The sequence below is a fragment of the Nematolebias whitei genome, chromosome 19 (assembly GCF_014905685.2).
Source record: "Nematolebias whitei isolate Nwh7 chromosome 19, NemWhi1, whole genome shotgun sequence".
Taxonomy (NCBI): domain Eukaryota; kingdom Metazoa; phylum Chordata; class Actinopteri; order Cyprinodontiformes; family Rivulidae; genus Nematolebias; species Nematolebias whitei.
The window spans coordinates 33191344-33204525 of NC_056516.1; positions in this window are offsets into that span (position 1 = coordinate 33191344).

Genomic DNA, 13182 nt, shown 5'->3' on the forward strand with positions numbered 1-13182 from the left:
GTTTGTTAGTGTTCGTAACTTGAAGACAGTCAGAAGGATACTAGTTTCCATAGTCTTTGTTGTAATTTTGCATCAATTTGGTTTGAGGCTTAACTCAGTTGTCTAACATTAATTTTGTTATAACTTTTGTTAGAAGTTATTACTGCCAAACATGTTTAGTAATTAGTACTTTGAAAGTACCCTCTTTTTGTTTCATTTTGTTAAATTGACCAAATAAATGATTACTTTTAGTAAAAAAAAAATTCCACCTGGTTTTAATGTTGCCTCCTCTTTTCCTGGCTGAGCCAGGTCGTATATTATCAGTATCTTTACACGCTTCCTCCTTTTTGGGTTGTGGGGGTTACTATTCCACCCACACTGTGCAAGAGGTGCCGGACACCCTGGACAGGTCACATGTCCCATCACTGGGACACATAAAGACAAATGAGACAAACATTCACACCTAGGGACAATTTAGAGTTACCAATCAGACTAACATGCATGTTTTTGGTCTGTGGGAGGAAACCGGAGTACCAAGAGAAAACTCACGCATGCACGAAGAGAACATGCAAACTCCACCCAGAAAGGCCCCTGGCCAGGATTTGAACTGGCAACCTTCTTGCTGAGAGGTTGCAGCTCTAGTAACTGTGCTGCCTGAGTCATATAGTCATTTTGTGTTATTTAGGGTCAGTTAGTTGTGGCTGTCACATTTACCTGGGTTGACTATTAAATGATGCTTTCCTGCAAGTTTCATTGATATTCATCCAGTGGTTCACGAGATATTTTGCTAACAGACACACAAACGAACAAAACCTTTAGTGCCCATCTTTGCTTTTTGGCGGTGGGGGTAGAAAAACATCATTTCTGTCTTTCAACCGGCAACATGCTTCAATAAAGTCTTTTTTAACCAAATGTTTTTGAGCCAATAAAGAGATTAAAAAATGTAACTCCAAGCAGCTGAAGTCAACAAATAAATGTTATCTCTGATCTGCAAAATTAGACTTCAGTTTGTCAACAAATGTTTGATCTGAATAAAATCTGTACATTTAAATGGGGCGTACTGTATGTTCTGTTAAATGATTCAAGGGCTCGGTCAGATTTTCAGAGCATTTCAGGCCGAAGCTGCGAGGTTTTGTAAAATATAAAATCTGTAGGAGCGAGAACGGAGGAGGGAGCGTGGGCGAAAGAGGAGGATGTCGGCCTGTGTGGGATGGAATCAGCAGGTTCTGCTGAGCAGTACCAAGACTTCAACCAGAGATTTTTATTATTCTCTCAAGTGCTCATTTTGTTTTCTAAGAAACCAAATGTTACAATAGTTCACTGGTGAAAAGACCAAACTGTTATCAGAATAAAAGTTCAAATAAATCAAACATAGATAAAGCATTTTTAATGTTCAGTTTGCAAATCAGTGCTTTTTTTTAAACATTTAATCACAATTTAGTTTAATTTAAAGCAGAAATATGCAAATTGATTTTCATTTATTACAATAACACTTGGCCCCAGGTCATATTTTATTGGATTATATTAGATACATCAAATACAAAGATATATTTCAGTTCTTTATATCTACACAGTAACATTTATTAGTAAAATATGTAAAATCTGAGTCATTTATTTAATTTAGCGTAATAAAGCAAGTTTTGCTCTTAAAAACTGATAGATTTGTAGATTAAAAAAAAACAAAGAAACACTTTGTTTTCATAATGCTAACAGATCAAATTCAATGAAGTTGTCCGTAAAGAGACAACAGTGTGCTGCAAATATTGAATCTAACTTGTTTTTGATTAAATCTTCCATCAGACTAACAGGACTGATTGAAAAATCCAGATCGGTCACTGTTTTATTTCAAATATACAAACGTTCAGCACTTGCACTGTTTATTTTATTTTATTGGGGAAGTGTGCTCGCAGCCTCTCACAGGTTTTAGTTCAGGATTGATGCTTTTAGCTCCTTTCATCTTCCCATCAACTCTGAGCAGCTTCCCTGTCCCCGCTGAAGAAAAGCATCCACAGCATGATGCTGCCACCGCCGTGTTTCACAGCAAGGACGGTGCATTCAGGGTGATGTGAGGTGTTGGTTTTCTGCCCCATATTTATTTTTCCTTCGTTTGGCTGCTCCCTTCTTCAGGGGTCACCACCGTGAACTAGCTTGCAGGAATTATTTTTACATCGGATGTGCTTCTTGACGCAACCAAAGACCACTGAGCTACCACAGCCCTCTGTGTGGAGCAGAGAGCTGAGCAGAGAGTGGGGCAAATGAGGGTGGAGGAAGATGTGGGTGCTTCACCTTTTCCACCCATATTTTTGATGTTGTAGGTCCAGGGAGTTGATCACAGGTCCACCTTCTCTAACCTTTGCACCACCACACTCCTGGTTTCAGAGGGGACAGAGGGGATAATGGGCAGATTTGGGGACTAATTGTTGTCCTGTGGGCAACACAGTTGGTAGAGTTGCTGCCTCTCAGCGAGAAGGTCACCAGTTCAATTCCCGGCCGGGGTCCTTTCTGGGTGGAGTTGGCATGTTCTTTCCGTGCATGCATTGGTTTTCTCTGTTTACTTTGGTTTCATCACTCCAAACCAAAAACATGCACGTTAGGTTGATTGATCTCTAGAATGTTGCTAAGTGAGAGTGAATGTCTCATTTGTCTCTGTGTCCCTTTGGTGGACTTGCGACCTGTCCAGGGTGTACCCCGTCCCTCACACAGGGATTGCTGGACATGGGCACCGGCGACCCCCATGACCCAAAATGGAAGAAGTGGGTAAAAGATAATGGATGGATGTTTTGCCAGTCTAAAGAACTACGTTACCCAGAAGCCATCAGTTCACTTCCCAGAAGTCAACTCTGTTCCAACTGCTGCTTGGCTTGCTGCAAATGGAGGGAAAGTTTTGCAGCAAAGTCAGAAGTTCTGTAAGTTCTGTTGCTCACAGGACTGGCAGGAAAGTCACAAATAATCCTGAAGCTGAACTCGTCTTCACTGCTGAGGAGCTGGGCTGCAGCTGATCCAGAATCAGGGAGACCCGAATCCTGGGAGCTGCAGACGACAGACGGCTGCACAGTTCAGTCAGGTTCTGGTCGCGTGGTGCTGTTCCGCACATGCACATCAAGCTGGATGGGGCGGTGGGCTTCAGTCATGCTGTAACGGACTTTTTTCATCTATCGGGTCGGACCGGAACTGAGCCACTCCTGTACTGCAGAGCCTGGTAAGAAAAAATTATTAGCTATATATACTTATATGTAGCTCGTTGTTAAAATTTGTAAGTTTAAGAGTTTAGAGGACTGATTTGTGGGCTTCGTTGCTGCAGGATAGGACTGCAGAAACTAACTGAATCGGAATAGAGCTGAGTTGGACCGGAACCAGAACTGTTGCTGTTCTGCAGAGCTAGTAAGTAAAATTTAGTAACATATGTTGTTAAAATGATGTAGATTTAAGCATTTAGAACATTCCAAGAGTGGGAAGGGTTTCTAAAGCCTTAATATAAAGTTTACTGCACTTGAACTTGGACTACTGTACCCCTATCTCGCGGTTTTTAACTTATCGCGGGGCTTCAGGGCTTCACGGTACGGACCCCCTGCGGTAAACGAGGGACTACTGTATATGTTTATTTTACAATATCCACACACCAATACACGAACAAACACCCTGCAGATGATGCAACAAAGGGATTAGGCTGGTTTTTTTTTTGGCTTTTGTTGCTCCTCTTCCCGGCTAGGGGAGTGGTGGTGAAGAGGTTGGCGAAGGCGAGCCTGTGATTGGAAGGTCGCCGGTTCGACTCCCCGAACTGAAAACATCAAAACGTGGGTGGAAAATATGAAACACCTACACCTGCCTCCACTCTCATTTGCCCCACTCTGGGCCTTTGAGCAAGGCTCTTAACCCCCACCATCTGCTCTCATCTGTAAAAATACAACGCAATTGCCAAGTCTTTGTGCAACTTAGTTCGCTGCAGAAGAAGGGAGCAGCCGAAAGAAGAAACAAAAGTTGCTCTTCTTCCCGGCTCTCAGTTTACCTGGACGGTCTTGTCTCGGCAGGTTTGCAGCTGTGCCACGGTTCGACCCGAGCTCTGCGGCGTTCACTAACGCTCTGGAACAAACCTGACGCCTTCACCGAACAGCTGGATTTATGCTGAGATGAAATTACGCACAGCTGGACGCTCGTTACTAATTAGATGACTTCTGAAGGTAAACGGTTGCACTGGATTTTAGCTTTGGGCGTCAGGGGGAGCTGAACACAAATACGCATTATACTTTTAAAATTTTCATTTCTAATAAACGAATTCATCTTTTTTTCTTCCACTTCACGGTTGGGCACTACTTTGTGTCGCTCTCTGATAAAATCCCAGTGAAACACTTTGTGGTTTTGGTGTGACAAAAAGGGGAAAAGTAAAAGGAGTAAACATCATTCAGGGCACCGTGCTTTTTAACGCACGTAAGTTTCTGGTGTGAAAATGTCTACGAGAGGAGAGGACAAGCTTCATAGATGAGCGGCGACTGCTGATCTCAGTCAAGCTGTAAGAAAAACTAAGTATCAGCTGGGTTTCTAACGCCTGCATTGCAGTATTTTTCAAACAACAGCATAATAAAGATCCTAAAATACTATAACTTTTGGTTTTTGTGTGAACTGTGGCCCCCACTGTTGAAAACTTTCTGCTCTGCATTTCATCTCTAATGTCAAACATAATTATTCATTTTGATTTCCCTTCATCTCCTCTCGGGACTCTAAGGGGATTCATTATCTTTCAAACATTACAATATTATAATCTACAATAATCTTCTGCATTTTTTTTATTTTTATTCCAAAGATTTATTCTTCAGAGGGGGAGATCTTTCCACGGTGGCGTAAATAATTTAACACCTGACTGCGTTAGTTGTTTTGCCGTCAGTTTTCTCTATTATTAATTATTAACTGTTGTTGGTGAATAACTTTGTACAATATGAGACGAAAATGAGCGTGAAGTCAAACAGTAAATCAGCCTATTTCTTGTTTTTTTTTTTTTTTAAATATAAATGTTCCTCCAGGCTTTCCTAACATGTTTTAAGGATTTTAAACAGCTGTGTTTCCTGCTGCCCCTCCCTGGAGAAAAAAATAAAACCTGAACTGAAGATGTGAATATTTCAGCCTGAGGAGTTGATCAGCTGGAGGCCAAACACTCGTCACCGTTCAAAACCACATAAATCTCAAGACCATTGCACTTCAGAAACGCTCCGGTGGTGTGGGACGTCTCCGCTCACTGGAAAATGCTGTCTGTCCGTCTGCGTCCATCAAAGCTGAATCAAAGTCAAAGTTTCTTTATTGTTCATGCGCACCACACGTGGTACATGTGGTGGAACGAAAATGTGTGCACAGGGTCCCAGTTACATCCAACAAATGTATTCACAGATGTGAATACAGATGCTTTAAAAGTTCCTGTTAGATTAAAGCTATATAAAACAAGCAGGGTGCTGAGGTTCATCGCTGCTGAGGGATTTGGACAGTGAATGTTATTTCAATTCAGTTTATTCATATAGCACCAAATCACAACAAAGTTGTCTCCGGGCACTTTACAGGAACATTCGCATAGAAAAGCCAATTAGTAAAGTTCTCTATCTAAGGAATCCAGCAGACAAGTTGAATCTTGGCTTCGTTGCAGTCTCCCATCCTGAGCAAGCACAGTGGCAACAGTGGAAAGAAAAAACTCCCTTTTAACAGGAAGACACCTCCAGCAGAACCAGGCTCAGGACAAGCGGCCATCTGCTTTGACCGGCTGGTTTGAGAGGACAGGGAGGAGAGACAGACGAACACAGAATGGCAGGTCCAGGTATAGGTCCAGGTGTCCCTGAAAGACAAAAAACACATGTTGAGGATAGAAAAAATAATTACAAATACAAATGAATTGATTGTTAGTAGTTTTGTGATGAGTGTTTTTCTGGACTTAAATTAAACAGGGAACGCAAGTAAACCTAAATGTTGTTGATGCAAGTTATTCAAGTGGGGAGGAGTTACGCTGTGCAGAAGAAGAGAGGTATATTGTAGTTTGACAAGGTGGTGCAGAGTGATGGATCTTGTCGAGCAGAGGGAGCTTCATCCACCACCAGGTACAAAGGTGGAGCAAAGTGGGGTTCAATGGTGGCCTTGGCCACTATAGATTAATCTTCAGCCACCCCATGGCAACCCCAGTTATTTGAGGAACTATACTTTTAAGGCACGGTGGTTCAGTTGGTAGAGCTGTTGCCTCTCAGCGAGAAGGTCGTCGCTTCAAACCCTGGCCCAGGACCCTTCTGGGTGGAGTTTGCATGTTCTCTCCGTGCATGCATGGGTTTACTCAGGGTACTCCGGTTTCCTCCCACAGACCAAAAACATGCATGTTAGGCTGATTGGTAACTCTGAATTGTCCCTAGGTGAGAGCAGAGCAGCTAGTGAAGAGTTTGCTCTGGATAAGTGAATGTAATAAACAAGCGCTGCATACAGACAGATTGTTACAGACGCATTTAATAACCGTTTCATGTATCAATGATATGTCACATTATGTATCACTGGGCACTTTTAAGAATGTATATAGAAATTCCCAAGCTTTTCTAGTGGCTATACACCATATACCAGCATATCATGTAGACTACACCACTGGGGAGTGAGAGAGTGAGTGGTTGATTGTCTCATTGGTCTTTATGTAGCCCTGTGATGGATTTGAGACCTGTTCAGGGTGTGCCCGCCTCTCACACAGTGATAGACCTGGGCTCCAGCGACCCCCATGACCCAAAAAGAAATCAACCCAGTTCTTGATGATGAACTTTCTTACGCCAACATTGAGCCACACATTAAAATGGAAGCCAGTAGACTCACAAGACTGGCAGATGGATGAGCGGACAGATAAACAATGTTTCCCATTCCCCTCTTCACTTTGCAACAAGGGACAAAATGTCTGACTCAGAGAGCTGAAAATGGGTATGAAAGGTCAAGTTTGTCAGGAGGATCCTCCTCCTCTGTGGAAGCTGATGGGATTTGATGTCATTAATTTGATTAACTTAGAAATTGTTCTCGGTAAATCCAGTTAATGTTTTTTTATGTGTCACTGCAAAGCAACGAGACTCCGAGTCTTTTTCATTAATCTCACCCTAAATGACTAAAATCTGTAACCATGGTAACCTGACACAAAGAATGAGACGGCTAAAGCCCCAAACGATAAAAAACATAAAACTAAAATAATTAAAAACACTAAACCTGAATCATAATGACTAAAACATTTAAGAGATGCTCATTCCTCAAACAAAAGCTCCATATTCACATGTACACGTTATATTTTTCACGAGGCGTTTAGACCCGAGGTTAATTATGAGCTATCAAACGTCAAATACAAATCTGAACTACCTAATTATGTGTTTCCTCAGATTGTGTTCGTAGGTGGTCTGGACGCATTTATCAACATACAGTTGGCAGTCTGAACAGAATCGGTCCAGAGCCAAGCTGACCTCCGGAGGTGAGCCCACAGGGTGGACATCTTGGGGTTAAAAAAAGAAAACGATGTCTGTGCAGCTGCCGGATGATCAAAACAGTGAGACAATAATCCTTGGGAATATTCTGAAGATACAGCTTTTTTTTGTTTTAGTTTATTTCCCAACAAAAAGTTTTAGTCAACTGTTTATCAAAACCTTTTTCAGCATAAATGTCAGAGTAAAGTCAAATGATATTAAAATGCAAATGTTCCTTCTTAGTATCAAGATGAGCCTGCAGCATTGATGATACTTTTTAATGCTTTCCATAGATGTGTTCAAGAATATGAGATTACTAAATTATACAAAAAGAAAATGTATGCATCTGCAACTTTATTTTTTCTACTCAGCTTCAACTTTCTTTGAAGAAATCATCAGTCACGAGTTCTAATTGTTGCAAATTTAATGCCTCAGTTTGCAGAGGTTTAATTTTTCATTTTAAGGAAACTGAGACTAATTCACCAGGAGGAAGAACAATGAATAAAACTCTATTATTCATTTCATCAATTTGATGCTCTGCTGTCTTTACAGTAGGGCGGTGTGTGTGTGTGTGTGTGTGTGTGTTTGTCCAGCTTTCATGCACAAGAGAATTCAATTAGTGGATGATGTCGTTTCATGGAGCCTCCAGTTTGGCTTTGACGGAGGAGAGATGATGAGGGTTTTATTCATGCAAACTCATTTCTCTCTCTCTCATATCACCCCGCTACACACACACATACACACACACCACGTGTTTTATTGTCAAGATACTTTCAGTTTCATGCAGCGACAATAAAAAAAGAATTTCAGACTGTTGTTTTTCATTTATTATCATTATGTGTAAGTGGAATTTGGAGTGTTTTTTTTTTTTGTCTGCAACATGAGCAGCTTGTTGTTGTGGACCCGTCTCTCATTCCAGATGTTAAAAATGAATTATTTTGTGACACTACTTCACAAAATAAAAGTTACAAGACAGAACAGAATTTCTGCTTTAATTAAAAAAAAATATTAGTATTGAGCCTTAAAAACAGCATTTTGCCTCATAAAAGACATATAATGTGCCTGGAAATGACATAAAATCTTATATGAGATAAATTTATTATCACCACCTGCCAAAGGTGAGAAGGCGATGATGTCATCGTCTGTGTGTTTGTCATGCACCGCTGAACAAATGTAATACTTTTATATATTTTTAAACAAATGCTAAACTTTAATTTATAACACCAAAGTTCATGCTCAATAATCCAGGTAAAACAAAAATCCAACAAAGTTCAGTCAGGTCATCTGGATTTTTTAACATTTTTTCTGAGCTGTTTCGTCCTTCATCCAAAGGACTTCATCAGTCTGAGGATCCACAAACAAACTGGAGTCCCACAAGCACCACACTCCCATAGTTGGGAAAAAATAATAGTTTGCTGGTGATAAGATGGTTTCTGGGGCTCGCCCTCCCCTCCATCAACTCCTCCTCCTCCAGTTTGTTTGTGGCTCCTCAGACTGATGAAGTCCTTTGGATGAAGGATGAAACGTTTCAGGAAAAAAAAAACAAAAAGAGAAACCGTCCAGATGATCTGGGTTTAATTTACAATATTTAATGAACTTTTTAACTTGTCTGACAGTACTTTTAATGTTCCCATTAGATAAATACTGTAAATACTCTTACAACATATTTAAGGTTAAGTTTAGGTGATTTTTTAAAACCTTTTTTTTTTTAGCTATATATTATGGAGAGTGACATTAGTTTTGATAATGAGATTCTTTTTTTTTTTGTTCTGATTAATGAATGACTAAAAACAAAAGAACAGCACAAACATTATATGAATCTTATTTTAAAAGGTTCTGGTATGAGAAGTTTTTCCGAGCAACATTTCCAGCTCATAAACACGATTATTGAATATATTTTGAATGTTTTTTTTTCCATCAGAGCCTGAAACAACCCGACTTTCTCTTTTTATATCTATTTGCATGTCCTTGACTTTAACTTGTGCATGAACGCACAGAATGTACTTCTCCCCCCGTGTGTATTTTTACGTATGTGTTGCCTATTTTCCCCTGACTGTACACGTTGGGCTGTAAAAATATGTACGTACATCCTTCTCAGCGTGTGATGGAGCTGCTCTGAATGACAACAACACCCTGAATTCTGCTGCAGGCGAAAACAAAACCCGCTGCAGCATCAGAGATAGTCTAGAAACTGCTGCGGGACTTTACGTGGACCTCCTGCACATGCTCCGTCTGACTGCACAGAAAACCCTGACACGAGGGGAGAGCAGCTGTGACATCTCTGTCTTCTCTCATCAGAAGCAGCTGTCAAACCTGGACAAATAGGACTTTTTAAAACTCAGAACCACAGTCATTTTAATCAGGATGCAGCCGGCTTGAACAGCAGCGACTGACAAAGAGCCGTGGAGATTAAGAAGGTCATTAATGTGAGCGTTTGGATTGACACGCATGCAGAGTGGGTTAACTGTATTGGGAGTGTATCCGGTCCAAGGTGGTGATGGAGTGACAGGAACAGTGGAGATGGGTGTCAGGCTGCTTTCAGCTCGACTTTAGCTCCACGTGAAGCAAACAACATGCCTTCTTTCTGCTACACTTTAAGCTGAAAGCTCAAGCCTGAGGGCAGAAGGGAAACACAACCTTTTATTTCAATGCACCACTGAATATAATTCCACACAGATGACGATACACTTGAGTGTTTTTAAACGTAACACAAGTTTAATGCAGATTTTTTTTTTAAAGTGTCTATATCCAAACACATGGGAACTCCTTTAATGTCTCTTCTGCTTCAAGTTTTTAGGACTTATAAGACTCAACTGGTTTTTTTTAAAAACATTTGGCTTCTTATCACTGAACACGCCACGTAGTTCTGCTGGATTAGTCCAGGTTCTGATCCGTCAGCAGCTTTCGTGCGAGTCACCACCTGAGCATCATTTGTCTCTATTGGAAATGTTGGATTTGTTGCCAGACGCGCGTGACGTTTAAATGTGGCTAACTGTGATCGCCTTTTTTATTTTATTTATTTATTTTTTTTACTTCAAACAGACATACAAACCAAATATACAAAACTTATTTTTTGGCTAACTTACAAGAAGCTTCTGCACAAATGAGTAGGTGGAAGTAAAGCTTAAAAATAATAATATAGTGTTATTATAACCAATGTGTTTCTTCGCTTTAAAACAAGCAAGTGATGCCAATGTCAATAGTGTTCTTGAGATTTAAGCATTTTTATTTGTTCAAACTATTTTAAGTGTTAAAATGGTTCTTAATCCAGGTAAGGGGGATGTGAGAGATGCACAAAGACTCAAATCAAACCATAAATGACAGTCCAGCTTGTTGTCTACAGGGTATGTTGAAGAATTTATTAAAGCAATTCCTTAATCAAAATTTTGCTCTTTATATATGTATATATATATATATATATATATATATATATATATATACACACACACTCATGTACATATGCATATACATGTATGCTTAGATATGTATACATATACAAATTTATGTATTTTGCTTCTTTAATGATTATTTTATATGCCTATCTATCTATCTATCTATCTATCTATCTATCTATCTATCTATCTATCTATCTATCTATCTATCCATCCATCCATCCATCCATCCATCCATCCATCCATCCATCCATCCATCCATCCATCCATCCATCCATCCATCCATCCATCCATCCATCCATCCATCCATCCATCCATCCATCCATCCATCCATCCATCCATCCATCCCTGATCTTTGAACTTGTCAGAAGCTGTGTATTTTATTAGTAGTCGTTTGTGTTTTATTGCTTATTTTTCCTTTTTGTTAGGATTATTTTCTGTGTTTTGCATTGTTTCTGCCTCTGTTTCCCTTTCGCCATCAATTTCTCTTTTTTTAAACTCCTCAGTCCTGCCACGCCCACTCACACCTGCTCCCTGTTTCATTTAGCCCAGCTGTCTCCCATCTCCTCGTCAGTCCCAGTCCATTTATTCCCTCCGTCTTCATTCATGCACCAGTTGAGCATCATACATCCTCCTCTGCACCTTCTGATGTGCTGCCTCAGCTGTTTTCTTTCATTTGTTTATTAAAAAGTTTACTTTATTTTAAGCTCTTAGAAGTTGTACCTGCCAAATCATCCAACCAGTAAAGAATGAAGTTTGAGTTTAAATGAACTATAATAAGTACATATGGTGCTTTATATGCGTGACTGCAGGTAATTATTGCACCAGTAGCAACGACTCACTTATTAAAAAATCATTTTAAATGTGTGCACTGTAAGAAGCTTTATATCATTGAAGTTTGCAGTGCATTCATTTTAAGCCTGTAATAAAATATGCATTAATATTAATCATTATTCCTTTACCTAAAAACTGATACTTAAGTAAAATCTGGCACTTATGTACGGCAATAAAAGAAAAGGTTTTGAATGATGTGCTTTAATTTAAGAGCTTACAGTCTGATGTAAAACTGACACAATGGATGGATCTGAAAGTATAGAGGGTCAAAAGTGCCTCAATTTATACACACAAAAACTGTGAAATAATTATTTACACATAAGTAATCAACAATAGCTGAAAACTATTACAACAATATTACCTGTTAATTTATATAAACTGTAAATAAATATGCAAGTAGTTAAATAAATTTGACAATAATTCATGGTTCCTGTCCTGAAGTGGTCATGAAATAATTTTAACTGTTTCTATGGCGCCATCATCTGATTGGTCAGTTTATATAAACAGTCCAGGCTGATTCGTCCCAGATACTAGACTGATGCAGACACAAGTCCACATCGTCTTTATCTCTGTATAATGTTGTTAACATACTTTTTATATATATGAATGTTTCTGTTCAGTGCCCTGAGATGACTTCTGTTGTGACTTGGCACTAAATAAATAAACAGAATTGAATTTAACTCAATTTTTAATCATATAATGCATTTGACAAAAATATATATTATTTGTAGGTCCGAAAATGTATTTCTCAACTGATGACAGAGCTCATGTAGCCCTTGAACTGAGATTTTGAAAGCGGTTTACTGCGGAACAAAGCAGCTGTCTTCACAGATCAGTCTTGGCTACACCAATAGTTTTTTCTAGACCTCCTATTTGTCCACTTTCCTGTTGAAAGTCCTAATGCACAACAGGCTGTCCTGGCCTACTACACGGTCTGAGACAATGGGTGAAAAAGCAACAATGTCCAAAGAAAACAGACTGACAAAGTGTTGATTAAGACCACTTTAGAGTATAAAGTGTAAAAAGAAATACAGAATAGTAAACAAAATCTGCACACTACTTAATGTAATGAATGTAATTCCTTGAAGGAATGCTGCCTCCATCTTCCATGCTAAAACTTCAAGATCTCACACAATCTCTTAGTGCTTTGTGTTTGTTTCAGGAGTGACTCATTTAAGTTCAAAACTGGCAAAGTTAAATGTGTTAGAACCTTATTGTGTTTGCGACAGCCATTTTGAACCTTGATGGCTTCAAAGGTTAATCAGTTAAAGATGTACACTTATAAGCGCTCCCTCTGTTTATCAGTAAATTGTTTATGCATTATATAAGTTGCATATATTTTTTTTTTATGTGGCGCTTTTTGCCTTCCATACAAAACTCACTTTTGCTTTTTTACTTTACGGAGTGTATTTAATCACATAAATAAATTCATATCACACTCTTTGCAGACGATATACCAGCTAGAAGTCAAATTGGTCTTTTGAAAAATGGAAACGCACACACACACACACACACACACACACACACACACACAC